Genomic DNA, 16,562 nt, shown 5'->3' with positions numbered 1-16,562 from the left:
ATGGAGACTCAGCTTAAATTTTGAAAAATTCCGCTATAAATGCGTTGCTGCTTATAAGGAAAATAAAATAAGAACCTACTGCTTTGAGTAAAAAGAGGGAAGTGCAATGTGACTTCAGAGAGCAAAAATCGGTAATAATGTTACTGAGTAAATTTCAGTGGAAATAGCTCCTATGCTGCTGCTCAAATAGTGAAATGATGTCACGTGTCTGTGTAGGCTTGCTTACATGTTACTTCTCATACAATTGAAATGAAAATAATTCGCTTGCCATTCGTAGCAGTGCACAATACTTTGTGTGTAAATTGAGCTTTCCTGATGGCGCCCAATACACATCTGACATTTAGAGCCTAATACAGTATTATTTACTCTTAAGAGTAACCTGCTGTATAAACAAAGGCTACAGGATTGATAGAATTTCTACTTGTCGCTGTGAATTAATCTACTATTTATTTCAGGGGTTTATTATTTTAAGTGTAGAGGTCTAAAACTTCCATGTCAATGGGAGTCTTTCAGTTGAATTCCATAGGATTTGCATCAGACTCATAAATCGGGTTCAGGCATTACAGACTGCAAGAGAACTGAGGCCTGATATGTGAGTATGTGCGTGATTAGAGCATGCTGTATTTATTGACAAAGTCCTTTCTGTGGGGTAATTTGCCAAGCTAAAACATGGCTTATAATATGAGAGCTATGAAACTACTAGAAACTCATGTCTGAGGGCTTACAGGAGAACTTTACATTTGCATTTCTTTAACTTCACTGGCAAAAATAGTTCTGCTTTAAATGTTTGAGTATATGCTGGATCATCTTTCCAGTAAAAGTATGTGAATCTTAATGGGAAGACTGTCTGTTTATAAAGAAGCTTGTCTGGTTTAAAACAGCTGGCTGAATGTTCCAGCACTCTGGTTACTGAGAAGTTCAGCTGAGGATCAGAGTGGGAATCAGCCAGTGCTGACTGCAGAGATGTGCTTCCCTCTGTAGCTATTTGATGGGAGATAGGAGGTTGCACTACACTTTAAAGTGGGAATGCATAGGAAGGATTCAGCTTAACAGTCCCCCCCCTTCCAGGACTGCAAATAAACCACAGCCACACATGGTATGTAACACTTTGCGTGAACTCACCACTTCCAGCTTCTGTGCTAGTATTTCTGAAGTGCCTAGTGAAGGCTTCTGAATGCTGAAGTGTTGAATGCTTAGCTGAAGCCTTACATACCCCCTTGGTTTTGTTAATGCTTTTAGGGCAGGCAGGACAAGCAGTAAATGAATAACACCTGTCTTGGGTTGAAGACTTGTTGTCAGCTGAGAGCATCCTGGGTGGGATTTTCTTACCTACTGTGGTGTTCTTCAAAACAAACAAAAATATCACTCACCAAACAGCCTATCCCCCTGCCATTTAAGGGCCCGGTGTGGAAGAAGGGTAGGCGGTACAGTTAAAGACCAGTGCATTTAGGTTGTGAGCTCCTCAGTGATTAGGAAATCAACACCGAAGTTCACATAAAGTGGGAGTGAGATCCAGTTCCTCTGAGTGTAGAAGAAGAATGTGAGCTGAGGTGTTTTTGAGACCATACTTAAAAGAAACCACATGCATGAAAATGTGTGCACGGTACTATTTCTGCACTTGTGTACTGTAGAAGCCCATGAGGATGTAATGAGAAAGGCTGTTGGAAAGTACAGCTAACCAAGGGCTTAAAGGACAAAAGCATTCTGCAAGTATTTTACTATCACGAGGAGGATGACGGCTACTCTTCTACTTAATACCATCTACAAGTGATGCTGGATTTTTCATTGATGGATTTTTACTTTTTGATTCCGTCTTAGTCCATTTAGTGAACGGTGATCAGATGGCTAAAACCATTCTAGTAAGACCTCAAACTTAAAAAAAAAAAAAAAAAAAAAAAAAAGGAAAGGAAAGAGGAGAAAAATAATTAGTGGGTTTTTTTTTTCGTTTTTTTTTTCCTCTGAGTAAACTAGGCCTGATAAAGTTCATAGTAAATTCTCTAAGGAGAATCTCAATCTCTTCTTTGATATCTTTAAAGGAGATGAGTGAAGTTTTGGAAGAGAGACTATGCTGACTTTCCAGTCTTGAGGGGGAAAAGAATAATGAGAAAATTGTGGAATTGTCAATTTAATAATAATATCTGGAAAAATACTGGAACAAGTAACTAAACTTTTTAAATGTCTAGGTGGTAAGGAGGAAATAAGTTGAGGTAAACTTGTTAAGAAGAGTGATACAAAACAATCTCTCTCCTAAGTATTGTAAAGTAATAGGTGCTGGGGAGAGTGGGGGGTAGGGAATGTAACTATCTTGAACTAGGAAGGGTTTTGGCCCTGTCTCACCTGATATCCCCTAGCAAGCTAGGGAAGCATGGCTTGATTAAACTCCTATAAGGTAGGTCCACAGCAGTTTGGAGAATGTGTCTAGAGATGCATCTTCTCAGTAATTGTCTGTACTTCTTGCCCTTTCAGGAAGGCTGTATCAGAACTGAGCTTTCACAGGCGTCTGTCGCTCTTCACCGTTTTCTTTCATAACTTGCTAAAGGAATGGAGTGTGTACTTTGTAAAATTCAAGATGACACACTTTGTGGGAAGGTCCGAAAGCAATTTCAGTGATAGCATCTTGACAACTAGTCTTAACAAGACAATGGAATGTAATAAGGATGAATGTCAAATCCTACATTTAGGTAGGAATAGTTATTGCTCCATTAGAGGCTGGGGGATGTTTGGTTAGGTAGCCGTTCTGCAGATACGGATGTGGAGGTTATTTTGAATCACTGATTGATTGAAAACATGAACCTTGTTATGCACTTAAAAAAAAAAAAAAAAAAAAAGAGGATAAGCCTGCCTAGGGTTTACCTGTACAGAGCCTTCTTCTCATCTCTTTTCTCTGCTTCCTTACTTTTCCCTTTAGAGTGCTTATTCTGCTGCACAGATGTCTTCATTTTGGCTGTCAGGACTTGATGCTCATTCAGTCTTTCCTTGATACAGGCACTGACCCTTTCACTCTGAGTGCCAGAGCAGGGAAGGGGTTCCTGGAAGTGATATGTTATCTTTAAATCATCACCAGTATGCCACATATCTTTAAGAACAAAGTCTCTGTTAGCTAGCCTGTGATGACTGTGTGCATTAATAAGGCAGGAGGGAAGTGATGGTGAATAGAATAACAAGCAAGAGCTTTTGCCCTCTTGAGGTACCATTTTCAGTTTGTGCAAAGGTAAGCACAGCAGAGCTAGACAGGTTCAAGGCTGGACAAAATAGGCAGTTTATTGAAGACAAATTATTTAAAGAGTAGTTTCCTTCTGATTAATTGGCCCTCAAAGAGGGACTCACCAATAAAGGTAATGTTTCAAAGGCTATCGGAAATAACTTTCAAAAGGTAGAGTGTGGAGTGCAGATTTTATCCATTTTGAATAGCACCTCAATGTGTTCCTGTTCTTTTAAACACAAATACCTTTCAGTGTGAAGGCCAGAAGAGTTTTAAAAAAAAAAAATTTTTTTTTGGTGAATGGGGCTCCTATAGAGGGAATGGGAGATAACTTGCCTGAACTAGGGGTATTTGGAAGAGATTTAAAAATATGTTTAATTTTAATTAGTCTTTTATGGGTGACTCATTTATGGGTGAATTAGTCTTTTATGTTGCTGAATCAGTTCCTCAGTTCCCCCAGTGTCTGTGGCCAGGGCCAGGCATATTGCGGTTGCACAGAAGCATTGACACAGTGCCGTCAGTAACCCTCATTTCAGACCTGAGTAGTGCCCTTATCTTCCAAGCATTTAACCAATACGAAATGGAGATTAGCGGCTATGCCAGCTGGCTGGTTAATTTGAGATTTATGGCCTTATCTCTTGTTTTGAGCGTCCATTAGAACTTCACTGACATTTGAACGCAGACCTCCAGAGGCGGAAGACTGACGTAGTGCATCACTGTGCCAGTGTTGTCAGAGTCTTGACAAACTCTGCAAGCCAGCGTTTGTGTGGCTCCCCTGACTTTACTGGTGTTCTATGTGGGATGCATCTGATGCGTTGCGGGGTTTTTTTGGTTTATTTAAATGTATGTTTTGAAAACAATAGATTTTTCAAGTAGCGAGTAGGAGGTTGTTTCATCATGTACTGAAGCCAACATAAAAGCTCATTTATTTTCATGATAATTGGGTCAAGTTGTAAGATATTTGCCTTCTCTTTGCCTTCCTGATGATTTCTGAGTCATCAGGAGCTTGGAGGGGCAGTTAGTGTTGCCTGCCTGAAATATATAGGCAGACTACTTTTGTACCAGGATGAAAAGTCCTTACGTTAAAGCCTAGTTGGAATCGTTGCTTGGGGAGAGCACCTTTAACTTCAGGAGGGGCCATGGTGCAACGTAGCCCTTCAAACAGCTTTCTGAGTTACTGTGTTATGGTATTATTATAGTAAAATGTTTTTAGAACTATTACAGTGATTAAATTGTCAAATTCTCTGAACTCTGGCAGTTTTAATGCAGAGCTGAAATATAATTCTTGGTAAGTGCTGCTTGTTTAAGCACTTCAGCCTTGCAGGATGTACTGTGCATGTTAATCAAAGGGTGTCCTGTCTTTCCAGCTCTATCTATTAATGGAGCCTTTCTTTTTCTTGTGAGTTTTTTTATTTTATTAGAAAAGTAATAATGGGGGGCTGCAGATTGTGCAGTGAGTTGAATGGGTTAATAATACCCAGTGAGGAACAAAGCAGTCAGTGTAGAGAGGTGCTGAAAATATTGTACTCACCGTTCACACACCAAGTACATTCTTTAGATGTTGACAGGTGCTATAGGACAGTGAAGCATTCCAAATTAGAGGGTATTTAACGAGGTGTAATAAAGCTTTGTGTACTTAGAATGACTCTAGCAATGAAAACTGATTGGTTTCTGAGCTAGTAAGTCATGTCTCAATTAGTGAACTGAAGCACAGCTTATCTTAGGTCTTATTGTCAAATACACAGATCTATAGTAACTGAGAGAACACTTAGAATTATGTTCAAGTAACGATCTTGATATAAATCTTGTCTGTGTGTGTGTGCTTCTCGAACAGTTAAAGGGTGGGTTCCATTGAGCAAAGTAGCTAGGATGGAAACACTGAGCTCTGAATTTTGCTGCTTCATGCAGGAAGAAGTCAGTCTTTAATATACCACATCTGTTCTTGCAAAAAGGTTAAACCTGAATCATGCAGTGCTTGTTTTACTACTACAGGTTTTACTACAACCGCATACTTGAAGCTGCAGAAGAGTCCACTGTATCCACTTGCCTGTCTGAAGAAACCTGGAGTATTAAGCCTTAGTAAAGAAAAAGGGCTAGAACACTTGACCATGGAATTTGGAAATGTATTTTAATAGGATGCTCAATTGTAACTGAGCTCTTAAGCCCCATTAGCACATTTAGCCAGATGCTCATTGCTGTGAAATGACGCTGAGCCCAACAGCTGTCGAGGTCCTAAAAAGGATCATACATATTATCTTTCATTCAGTAGCATTCAAGGAAATGTAAAAACATGGGAATGCATGACACTTTGGAAGAGAGATGTGATCCTTTTGGTCTAAGGCATAAATTGCCATCTACCTAATGGAAACTAAGAATGAATTTCACTCTGACGTGTTATTCCATTTCTGTTTATGGCAAGAGGTTTTGTGTGCCTCCATCTAAAGCAGCTGGTACTGGTCACTATAGGAAAAGGAATGAAAGACTGATTGGGTCAGTTGCCTGATCCAGTATAGCAAGCTGTAATTGTTGCAGGTGGTTCTTTTGTAGTCCTCTGTATGTGGATGCATTTTTCTTTTTTTCCATATCCTTGTTCTCCAGCAGTGGTTTGTAATATGCCTCAAGGGCTTAATAGTATGGTCTTTACCTTCATGGCAAACCTGAAGTACTGTGAAGGGTTTTAGTGGTGCTTATATACATGAATTAAGAATCTTCTATAATGTGTGGGGCATTTACATCAAGAAACCTAAAAGCACATCTAAATAAACAAGCAAGAAAAACCTACCTTTCTCTCTTACCTCCCCCCTGCAGCTTGTTGTGTCTCAGGTCCTTCTTTTGAAATCTGATCACTTGTGATCAAATTTTCAGACAGTCTTACAGCTCAAAGATACCAAATGAAATAAGGAAATGGAGGGATTAGCCTGGAAGGAGCCTTGGACAGTGGGACTGCAAGACAGTGAGATATACCATTAATAACAGTAACTTGTTTCAGAGGAAATTAATTCTACAGTTATAACATGGGAGGGGGGAAAAAAAGACATCAGTCATTAAAAAAGCCCTAATGATACTAGTCTATGCACACTTAGTATCTTTGTGAAATTTTTAATGCTTTTAATCTTGTAAAATCCATAGAAAAGAAACAGGATCATAGTTTGAGATCTGTCCATGAGCATGTGGTCCACACCATGAAAAAAGTTGCAGATGTATTAATTGCAAATGGGAAAGGTGCCATATTGAGCTAGGCTATCTTGAAGGATAAACAGATCTGTGAAGCCTGATTGTGAATAATAAATAAGCTTAGTTCAACATGTGTCAGTTTTGCTCTAAAACTTCTGGTTTATTTGCACTGGTCCCTCCCTATGCATTGTTTGGGGAGGGGAGGGATCTAGCAGTTTTTTGCACCTGTGTACTTCAGCAAGCAAATCTTTGACCCTGTATTTTTCCTGTGCATGATTTGTGTGAACTTTGCACTAGATGATTACACATATTGTGTCAGGTGACAGAGCATGGGGAGAAAGATGACAGTATTTGTAATGCTGACCTGTAAAAATCCATATCATAATTTTAAGTGGTTTAGACTAATCGAACACAGCACTGTTCAAACACTGTCAAGAATAAGAGATGCATTATCTTTCAGCTATGATCAGTGAGCCCTGTGATAAACGACAGTATTGAATATCTTTTGGAGTTCTCTATTTTGGTACTTCATCAAAGTTACCTAAATATTCCGAAGCTTTTGTGATATTGTTTAAATTTAAGGTTCTAATGAGACAGAACCTGCAATATCAAACTTCTATTTGATAAATAGTGAGATCTCTTTCAAATGTTTGGCCTCAAAACTGATTGTTTCTTTTAAGTGCATCTGTTTAAATTCCTGTGGATTTTAAAATTTTGGCTTGATCAGCGCTTTCTGTCAGCTTTGGAATATATATTTGCAACTTGGATTCAAAAAATATACATACTTTTACCAAAGGTTGCAGGGTTTATTCATCATTACGTTGCTCATATTCATGCTAAGCTCAGATAAACCTGGGGAAAAGCATTGATGGGTGACCCACATCCCCTGTTGGTTTGAGTCCGTTTTAGTTTTACAGTGGGTGAATCTTAATGCTAAATATCCATCTTATGTTTTTTTGTGGTCTGAGAATATTATTGATGGCCTGAAGATGGGTCTCTAAAAAATACTCTTTGTTTCTGAAAGAGAAAAAGAACACTGCATTGAAGGCAGCTAATAAAACAATACACCAAATGCGTTCAACTGAATGCTTAAAGGTTAAACATGCAGATTGTCTTAGTCCTTTAAAGTATTTGATCATTTCACTCCTTGGGCACCTGACTTGCGCTCAAGCTGGGTGCCCAGACAAGAGCAAGATATCCTTGCTCTTGCAGCACTCTTACAGACATCGCTTGCCTGTTATTGTAGTTTGTCTTGCTTGCTTGTATCTATTTTAAGGTTTTTGTAACCTGAAGTTAGACTTTGAATTTTAGATTTTTGCAGTATCATTAAAGATACTGCAGTAAAGATTATGCAGTCCATAGAGATAACATAAAAGCAAAGCATTCCAACAACTCTTTTCTCCTAACCAGATCTCCAACCTCCAAGACCAAAGGCTCTGCAGTCTTAAATTAAGGCAGAAGATCCCAGAATCAGTCTCCTACAGGTACAGGCGCTAAGAATTTTTTGATTTATTCCTTGTTGTTGGAACTTGACACCTGAACTCTACACTCCAATCAATAATACTGAATGCTACATGTTGACTGCTTGCTGCCACAGCACAGGTGAATGATTTGGAGAGTTAGGAGGACAAAAAGCATCTTGAGCATATTAAGCCAAACTCTGCTTTCAGTCTTTAGGTGTCTGTACTGACATTTTGCCTTCCATATAAAAGTAGTAAAATGGAAAGATATCTTTTATAATGTGCTGAAGAGTTGTACTTAGGCTGATAAAAATGACTTGTTGGGTTGTCTGACAGCATGAAAAATGACTGATCAGACTATTTTGGAAGCTTGGATCTGAGTTTTATCACCTCAAGTCATTCCATCATCCTTCTTTTGTCAAGAATGAATTGGATAGTGCTAACTCCTTGTGTTGATCACACTGTTGCAATTATATGCAGTTACAGACCCGTGGAGTACTGAAAAGATACTTGTGGAAGCCTAAAAAGGGACTTGCTTTACCCTCTTTCATGATAACTCTACAACCACCCAAATCAAGCAAAGCGTGTTGCATGGAACAGGTAAGTCAATGCATATCAGCTGCCACCTGAAAATGTGTGCTGTGAGTGCTGAAGCTAGGAGCCGGTTTCCTGGGCAACACGTTCTATTCCAGTTCTATTGCCTGATGCTGTTTTTATTTTAATATATATAGTTATTTAACTAACCCACTCAGTTGACAGAGATGATTCTGATATCTGTTTGGAAAATGGAGGTACATTTGAAGGATTGATAAGGATGTTTGAATATGAAATAATTACTCTTTGAGAGCAAAATATTTGTTGAATTTATCAGTGTGAAAGGTTCTATGCTTTTAATGTGGCAGGTCTTGGTTTGGTCTGTTTTTGTGTTTGATAAAGGTGCACTTAGCAGATGTATCTTTCAGTAAGTTGATGAGAGTTATCAGTCCTACATGTCCATTCTCCTCCTGTTGTGAGATTTTGGGTATTCATTGCCTTGGTTATAGGAAAAGAAGGTGCTGACTGAGGAAATGCAGTCAGGGGACGTTTTCTCTCAAACTTAACATTTTTAAGTAGGTACTTTTAATAAGCCCCAAACTTGGCTAAATTTTTCTTGATTTGTTTTTGAAGTGCTACCCAGAAATACATCACGATGCAAGGAAGTCATAGGATCTTGAAACTGGTCAGAAGGGATCTGTAATAGAAGATGAAAGCGGTAGAATTTCCACTGTCCAAAATGTGGGAAAATAGAGAGAATAAATCCAGAGAGTGCAAACATTAGTTAATGTTGTTTCCGAGGGGACCAGGAACATCTTAATTCAAAACACTGAGGCTCAGTGTATCTTCTGTGTGTTTCTGCTCATCAGTGTAGTATTCAGGTGCTCAGGTGTATCTCTTGAGCTCAGGTGTTTAGTCATGCTAGCTAGATGATGAATAAATCAACCAACTGGCTTCCTCAGCCAGGTAGCGTGACTGTTTATACAGTGCTAAGTACTGAACTTGTGTCCCAGTCTATCTGGTAAAACAAACTGGGAAAGGCTGTCTGAGGGTCAGTTCCTTTATTGCTCCAGAAACCTAATGAGGAATCTGGAGGTGTATTGTGCAGAAAAGTAAAGAAACCCTCAGACCCTAACCCTAAACAACCAAACCCAAATATATATCAGATCTGAAAGCCACCAAAATAAATGTTATGTGGTAACCTTTTTTGTCTGTGCTATGTTGAAATCTTGCTGAATTTGTGAACATCTGGCAAAAGGAGAGGCTGAAAATCTCTAATATATTGGTCATCAGACTAATCAGATTAGTGCATCTGCTGGAAAATGGCATTTGCAGTATGTCTGTTCTCTTTGGGCCCAATCTGTTACACTTCTGGATGTGAAAATCTTGCTCTGGTTCTTGCTGGCCAAGCTTGCTTCTGCTTTTCAGTGATCCTATCAGCTTCTCAAAGGCCCAAAGAAGTCTGCAATTTCAGAGATGGGGGCTGTGGTACCAGCTGGAGGACCTGAAGGAGTGCAAGACAGTGCTGTCTTCCTTTGTTCTCCTGATTGCAATGAAAAGCGATCAGAAGGTCCTTTTTTCTCTACAGCTCAGAAGTAGTACAAGTCAAAAAATGTATTTGCAAAATGGAGGCCCTAATGCTTATGAAGAACTATGGATGAACTGTTAACCTGACTTAAATATTATGATTGTTAGTAGTGCCTGATTATTATTTAGAACTTTTTATCAGTAGGCTTCAAAACAATTTCCCAAGGAAACAAGTATTGTGATCTTCATGTTGCACTTGAAGAACACTGAGCAAAACAAATAACCAAACAGGATTAGTCAACCACCAATTAGACCTTAAATCTAGGTCTTCTGAGTTTTAGGCTGCTGCTTATTCTTTTGCATCACACCGCTTTTCTAACAGCTTCTTTTATAGAAATCTGTGTTTGGTGTGTGGAGTAAAGAATGGGGCTGAGGTTACTAACATGCCTAGAAAACACCTTTATGAACAATTAGCTTTGATACAAACATTTTCAATGTGTTTCCTCTCCAAATCAAGTTTTAAGGCAAACTGTTTCCTTCCTTCCTGAATTATGCTAACCAGGCCAGTGAGGAACAAAACTATTTTTATTTATGTATTTTTCATGGAACAGACATCAGAATATGTTAATGTACCTTTTCCATTTCTGGGGTGCTTAAGAACTCTTCTTGCAGGTTTAAAACACAAAGTTGACAATAAATCCAAACTTTGAGTGAAAATGAAGTGCTGTGATAGCTTTTGCAAAGCAAGCTGTATTTCTCTGTCTTGGTTCTGGTGGCCCGTTTTTGCTGTTGTGAAATGGTTATGTGACTAATTGTCTTCATTTGGGAGATCAAGATGCTGATATGAATCTGGGGTGCAGTTAGCTGTTAGCTGGGGCTTTCCGGTTTCTCATCTTCCATGAGATTAAATATGGAAAAAGAAAGTGGTCTTAGACTTAATAAATAAATAAAATCTGAGCACAACCTGTGGCAAGATGGTCATTTGACCCTTAGTGTCAATCAGTAATGTGCCACCTTGCAAATGTGCCAGGGAGCAGGGGAAGTAGTACTTAGGCACCATGGAGATTTACATCTACTCCCATAGTGTGAACATCTGTGTGACTTGGCAGATGTAGAAGATTGGATCTTGGTGAACTAGTATATTTTGAGATTTTTGGTTAATTGATTCTTCTGTTTTTTCCAGCAGACTTATTTCTGGCAGGTGGATGGTTGCTGCTGCTATCTATCAAGTACTGCAGTCTGAAATGTTTAAACTCCTGTGGAGGAGTGGCTGTGTTTGAGAGAAGACTGGGTAAAGGCTCTCATTGTCTGCCAAAAGCTGAAGATTACTTGGACCAAGTAACTAACCCAGTCGTTTCTGAAAATGTTTTATGAATGGCACCTATCAGAATTCAGTCCAAGACTTTAAAGCTCTGCAGTAATGTACACTCGCTGGGGAATCAGGCTGCTATGTTCAAAAATGTCAGCCTAAACATTTCCGTTCTGTGATAAGTGATGACAGTACTAAGGTAAAAATTCTTTTCATGAGAACAGAAAGTTACTGCAATTACAGCAGCTTCCTGCCACACTAAGTATTGAGTTTTTAGTGGTTCTTTTTATCATGAAATACCATCTGAGTGCAATGTAATGTCTCAGAATTGTCCAGAGATTAGAGATGTGGGTACTGTTACTATTTTATTCCTACTTATGAACTAGAGCAAACTTCAGGTTATGTGTCCTGAGCATGATTTAGTGACCTGTTAGTCTTTTAATTATCTACTTCTTAATTAGATTGGTCTGATTACTTGATACTTGAAATGAGTGTACATTTTTAAGACCTCAGGGCAGTAACTTTTGGGAAAAACTTCATTGCTTTTTATTTTGTAGGCATTTTGTCCTTCATGCTGAAGCATGAGAACATATGGTGCTACTTCTGATGTAGCACATGTCTAAATATCTTGGCTTGTAAAATGTTCTGCAGAGCCATGTGATTTTGCCCATAAAAATATTCCTAATGTAGCTAACCAACTTAAAAATGCAATAATCCTATGCTGTACTTGTAGTCATTTTAAACTTTTACTGCTTATAGGTCGGGAAATTAAACTGTGAACCCCTGAATGAGGAAAAATGAACAGCAAACAGTTAAACTTTAAAGAGCCTACTAAGAAATATAATGCAGTGATAATTGCATAAACAAATTATCTTATCAAAACACTTCTCAGATATTTTGAAAGGGTCAAAATATCAGAGTGCAATCCCAGCCATTTTATTTTTGAGCTGAACTCATGGGATAGCACTGACGGTCAGTAAAAAATACTCGCATGGTAATGGGTTACTTCTCATGTTTTGTGTTCAGCCTACTGAACGCATTTTCCAAGTGCTGGTGTTTCTTCTGCCTGAGCCATTTGAAGCTTGAGTTATCAGCATGCCCCTGAGCTGAAAGTGTCAGGGAGATGGTTCTAAATACAGGGTGATAGGAAGAGAAAGGCCAGACATGGAGAAACATATGTGCGCTGATGCGACAGTGGAGTTGGTGTCAGCAAAGGACAAGCAATATGCGGGTTAATGTCAGAATATCGTAGATCCTTTGGTGACTAGTAAATTCCCTGTCTTGGTGCATGCTTGGCATCCCAGCTTGAGGAGCAAGTTGTGTCCAAATAAAGAGGTCTACCAAACCCAGATGCAGGTGAAATCACTCGTACGATTGATTTCTTGACCACTAGGGATGTTTAAAGTCGGTCTGGTCTGAGAACCAAAATGCTCTTGAAGTCAGCAGCAGTGAAACACGTGGACTGGCTGTGTTGAATAGCTCTAGGAAGAGGATGCAAGCGAAGGAGAACCTCTCCTAAGCGTGCATTACAGTAACTAGCATGAGTGTTGCTCTTACAAGATTTTCATGGGATCCAGAAGAAAGTGTCACACTGCAACTGCAGAAACCTCACTGTTGGGTCATATCCAGGCCATTGTCAATTTTTAGCACTAAAGGAGATCACCTGAGGCAATAAGACTTCATCTGACTTGCCTTGAGAAGAAGGGATATTGATGATGAGGAAGCTTCCTCCAAAAGCTGGTGGAGGTGGGGAGGACATTTTTTTTTTTTGGATGTCCCTTCTTTCTTCATTCTTCCATAAAGTTGCTAAGGAGTAGTTTTCTAGTGTTCAGGGAAAAGATACTGGATGTGTTAGTCATAAAAAGCTGAGAAAGGCAAATAGTATGGTCTTTTTTCTCCTGCCCTGGGAGCGGGACGTTATATGCAGAGACATAGTCAGACCACTCTTAGGAAGACTTGTAAGCAGTGCATGCACCACTTTGCCTCCTTCAGAGACAGTCTCTCCAGATGGCTGTAAAGGGAGTTTATTTGGGGTGGTGGTTCCTCTTTTCTTTACTCTCTCCCTCCTTTCAAGCCTTCTGCTGTGCAGTTTCAGTTCATCAGGCAGCCACTAAAAGTTTCTATGCTGAGCAATTAATGGCTCGTTCTAATTACTTATTTGCCTTCAGTATCAGTTTGGGCTTTTCAATTCTCCTTTGCAATTGGATTGTGATTGAAAACCATGCAAAAATTAATTTAATCAGTCTTTCAGACACTTCTACATTGCATCCTGTGTAATTCTAGTTATCTTTTTGAACATATCAGAGTGTGTGTGTGTATATATATACACACATACATACTTAATATTAGTTATTTATTTTGCAGTGAACACAGCAAGGAGTTTTGGTGTTTGACAGCCTTAAAAGGTCAGCAAATACCTTCACTACTGTTTATTCTGGAATGTGCAAGAAATCTCATTTACCAAAGAATGCAGAATAACACATTAAATACTGTGAAGGAAAACTGAAAATGTTTTTGAGACTGAAGACCCTGGCATAGCTGACACAGTTTGTATTAGTTCTTTTAGAGGAACAGAATAACCAGAGTACTTTTGCACATTGCTAAACCATTATCGAACATGAGAGAGAATTAGCAAAAGTTTGTTAAACAAACTTGCTCTTTAGAAGTGGGCAAAAATATTTTTCTCAAGGAGTGGTATAGATCTAAAACTACTCCTCTTCCACAGCAGTGGAAAAGCAAGGATGCTGATTAATGTGGTGGTCTTGAAGTAATGTAAGGTATCAAGATATGGGCATGTGATAAGCATTACCTGTATTACCTGTCAATCGAGGAAATGCTCTAGGGCATACAACTAGTAAAAAAACTGGTGACAGGGCCTTGTGCTGCCCTGTGCCTTCCCAGGAGCTATGTTACAGAGGAGCCTGCAGCTTGAGTGCACGTAAGGATTGAATTGGACGGGTTTTGAAAGACAAGCTCCCAGAAAGTGCTTCCTTTAACATCTGAAGCCTTAAGCCTGTGCATTAAGGTTCAATAAAGAATTTTAGCATGTCTTTTAGGAATATGCATGAATAGTATTAAACCAACATGTGAAACTCCTGTTGATGCTACTTAGAATAAATGCTTGCCTGTTCTAGACACTTGTATATTGTACTATAGAAATGCACGTGTGCACAGATGTGTGCTGTAGTCTTACTTCTGAAAACAAAATGACTCACCATGTTGTCACACTGGAGATACTGTTCTTGCTAACGAGACTGTTTAGGGTTTGATACTGCATTTGTTTATGCAGGTGACAGGCTTTATACACTTGCAGATTCCCACCATGTTCACAGCCTTCCAGGAGCAGTAGTTTTTGCATGGCACCATGCAAACAAGCTGGGCCTTGGAAATTTATTCCAGGGGAAGCGATAGCAATCCCTTTTTTGCCCACAGTGTTCTGATATGAAGGAAATCTAAACTTCTGTTTCAAGAAGTTCTACTCTTCTACCCCTCTACTTTCAAAAGGATTGATAGCTGAAGGTTTCCTTGTTATTGAATATGCATGGTTTTTGTGAGCTGCAGATATCAGATTGATATCCCTCCCCCCTTTCCATTATCAGACAAAAAATAGGAGATGTTTTACAGCATCTGCCAGTCCTAATGTGGCTAGCCTCATGGCAGTACTGATTCTGACTGGCTCACAGTGGGCAGTCGGGACGCTTTTGTAGCACCTTGACTCTATGTGGCGTTTGACGTCTCAAGCGCTTGAGGTGTCTGCTGTAAGTCTCGTCTTATGATTGAGAATGGAGAAATTATGCTAGAAGAACAACTAAAAGTCTAACACAAGATAAAAGCTTTACAGTGCTAGTACCTGTACCAGCCGTATTGGGCAGGGATAGTCTCTTGCTACATTCTCTATGCATAGTTTAGACTATCTACAGGTAGAATGGAAGCGAGGAATTATTTGGATTTTCAGTTTTGCTAGGTAAGTTTCTTCTCTTTTTGTAATTTGTTGCTGCAACAATAAATTCTTCAAATTAGTGTGTCAGCCATCTCTCCTCAAAGTGCAAAATGCATTACCCTAATGCTGTTGGATTTGACAGAAGATTCAGCCAAGAAATGTCTTGCCCATGAGAACAGGGAATTTTCATGAGTCCTTGCTTGGCAACCAAATTTCATGTGTGGTTTTTTGGAGGCGTGTGTTTGTGTCTAGGAATAGACAAGAAAAGTCTAGCAAAATCAGATGGGTTTAGCAATATGGCAAAAGAGAGAGAGTCCAGCAGTACCTAAGGATATAATGAAGATTTTCAGTGGAAGATCCAGATGGCTCTCACAGCACTGTTCTTTCAGCATTGTAGAGCTGCTTAAAAGCATGGTGATGTGCATGTAAGCGTAATCAGAATGATCTGTCGGGCCAGGGACAATGCGCATTGCTCTGAAGTAAAAAATAGCTTAGCAGATGCATAGGGTTGCAATCCTCATTTATTTCCCCCTTCCCCCCTCCTCCCTCTCCCCTTGCAGTTATGAAGTGCATAGCTTTACACTGTTGGCTCTAAATCGTGGTCATTTACCAACAGCTCTAACATAATGTGCTGAAGTGATCCTGCTGACTTCTGCAAGCTTGTCTGTGTGTTCCTTATTTTAAGTACAAATGCAGTATTTGCTGATGTGAGGGCTTGGTCTTGTTTTAAAGGGCAAAGCTGTGCAAAGCTTTTTTTTCATTAAAGTTGGCACTACAAGAAATCACATGGTGCAGGGAATTTGTTGCAGACCTAAAGTTCAGACCGTGTTGATAAGTAAGCTTTAATTAAATCTGGGTTTGGAAACTGTGCTTTGGACACTGCAAAACAAACCTAATGTAGATCAAAGTCATAGAAAATGTTTTCTAGAACTAGTTTACAAGTTCTGTTCTGCAACACAAACCCAGCTGTGAGAGTCCTGTCTGTCCTCGTAAAACACATCATCCTATGATTGCTGCCTTTCATGCAGCACTTAGTTAATGTTTTCTGTTTCAGCTTTATTTCATCATCTCTTATATATTGTGTGCAGTGTAGTAGTAAATAGGTTTAATTTCTTTTGTGTATTGGAAGAAGTTTAGTGTATATGACTTTTACGTTTGTGTAGTACATCTCATTAGATAAACTTGGGGTCACATCCAGATCTGACGTGATTCTTCTGCTTTCAACAGCACTATCCCTGTTCCCATGAGGAGGGACTTTCCCCCTAGCCAATACTGAGGTTTGTTACTGCAAATCTGGCAGTGACTACAAAAGATAATAGGTTCTTCTAAAATGTTTACTTTACCTGGATTTATTTTTGGTAGCAGATGAGGTATTATTCAGAGGGAGACAGGGATGTAGGAATTGCTCCTGGTTCA

Source organism: Apteryx mantelli, chromosome 14 (genome assembly GCF_036417845.1).
Source record: "Apteryx mantelli isolate bAptMan1 chromosome 14, bAptMan1.hap1, whole genome shotgun sequence".
NCBI classification, from domain to species: Eukaryota; Metazoa; Chordata; class Aves; order Apterygiformes; family Apterygidae; genus Apteryx; species Apteryx mantelli.
This window is presented reverse-complemented; position numbering follows the sequence as displayed.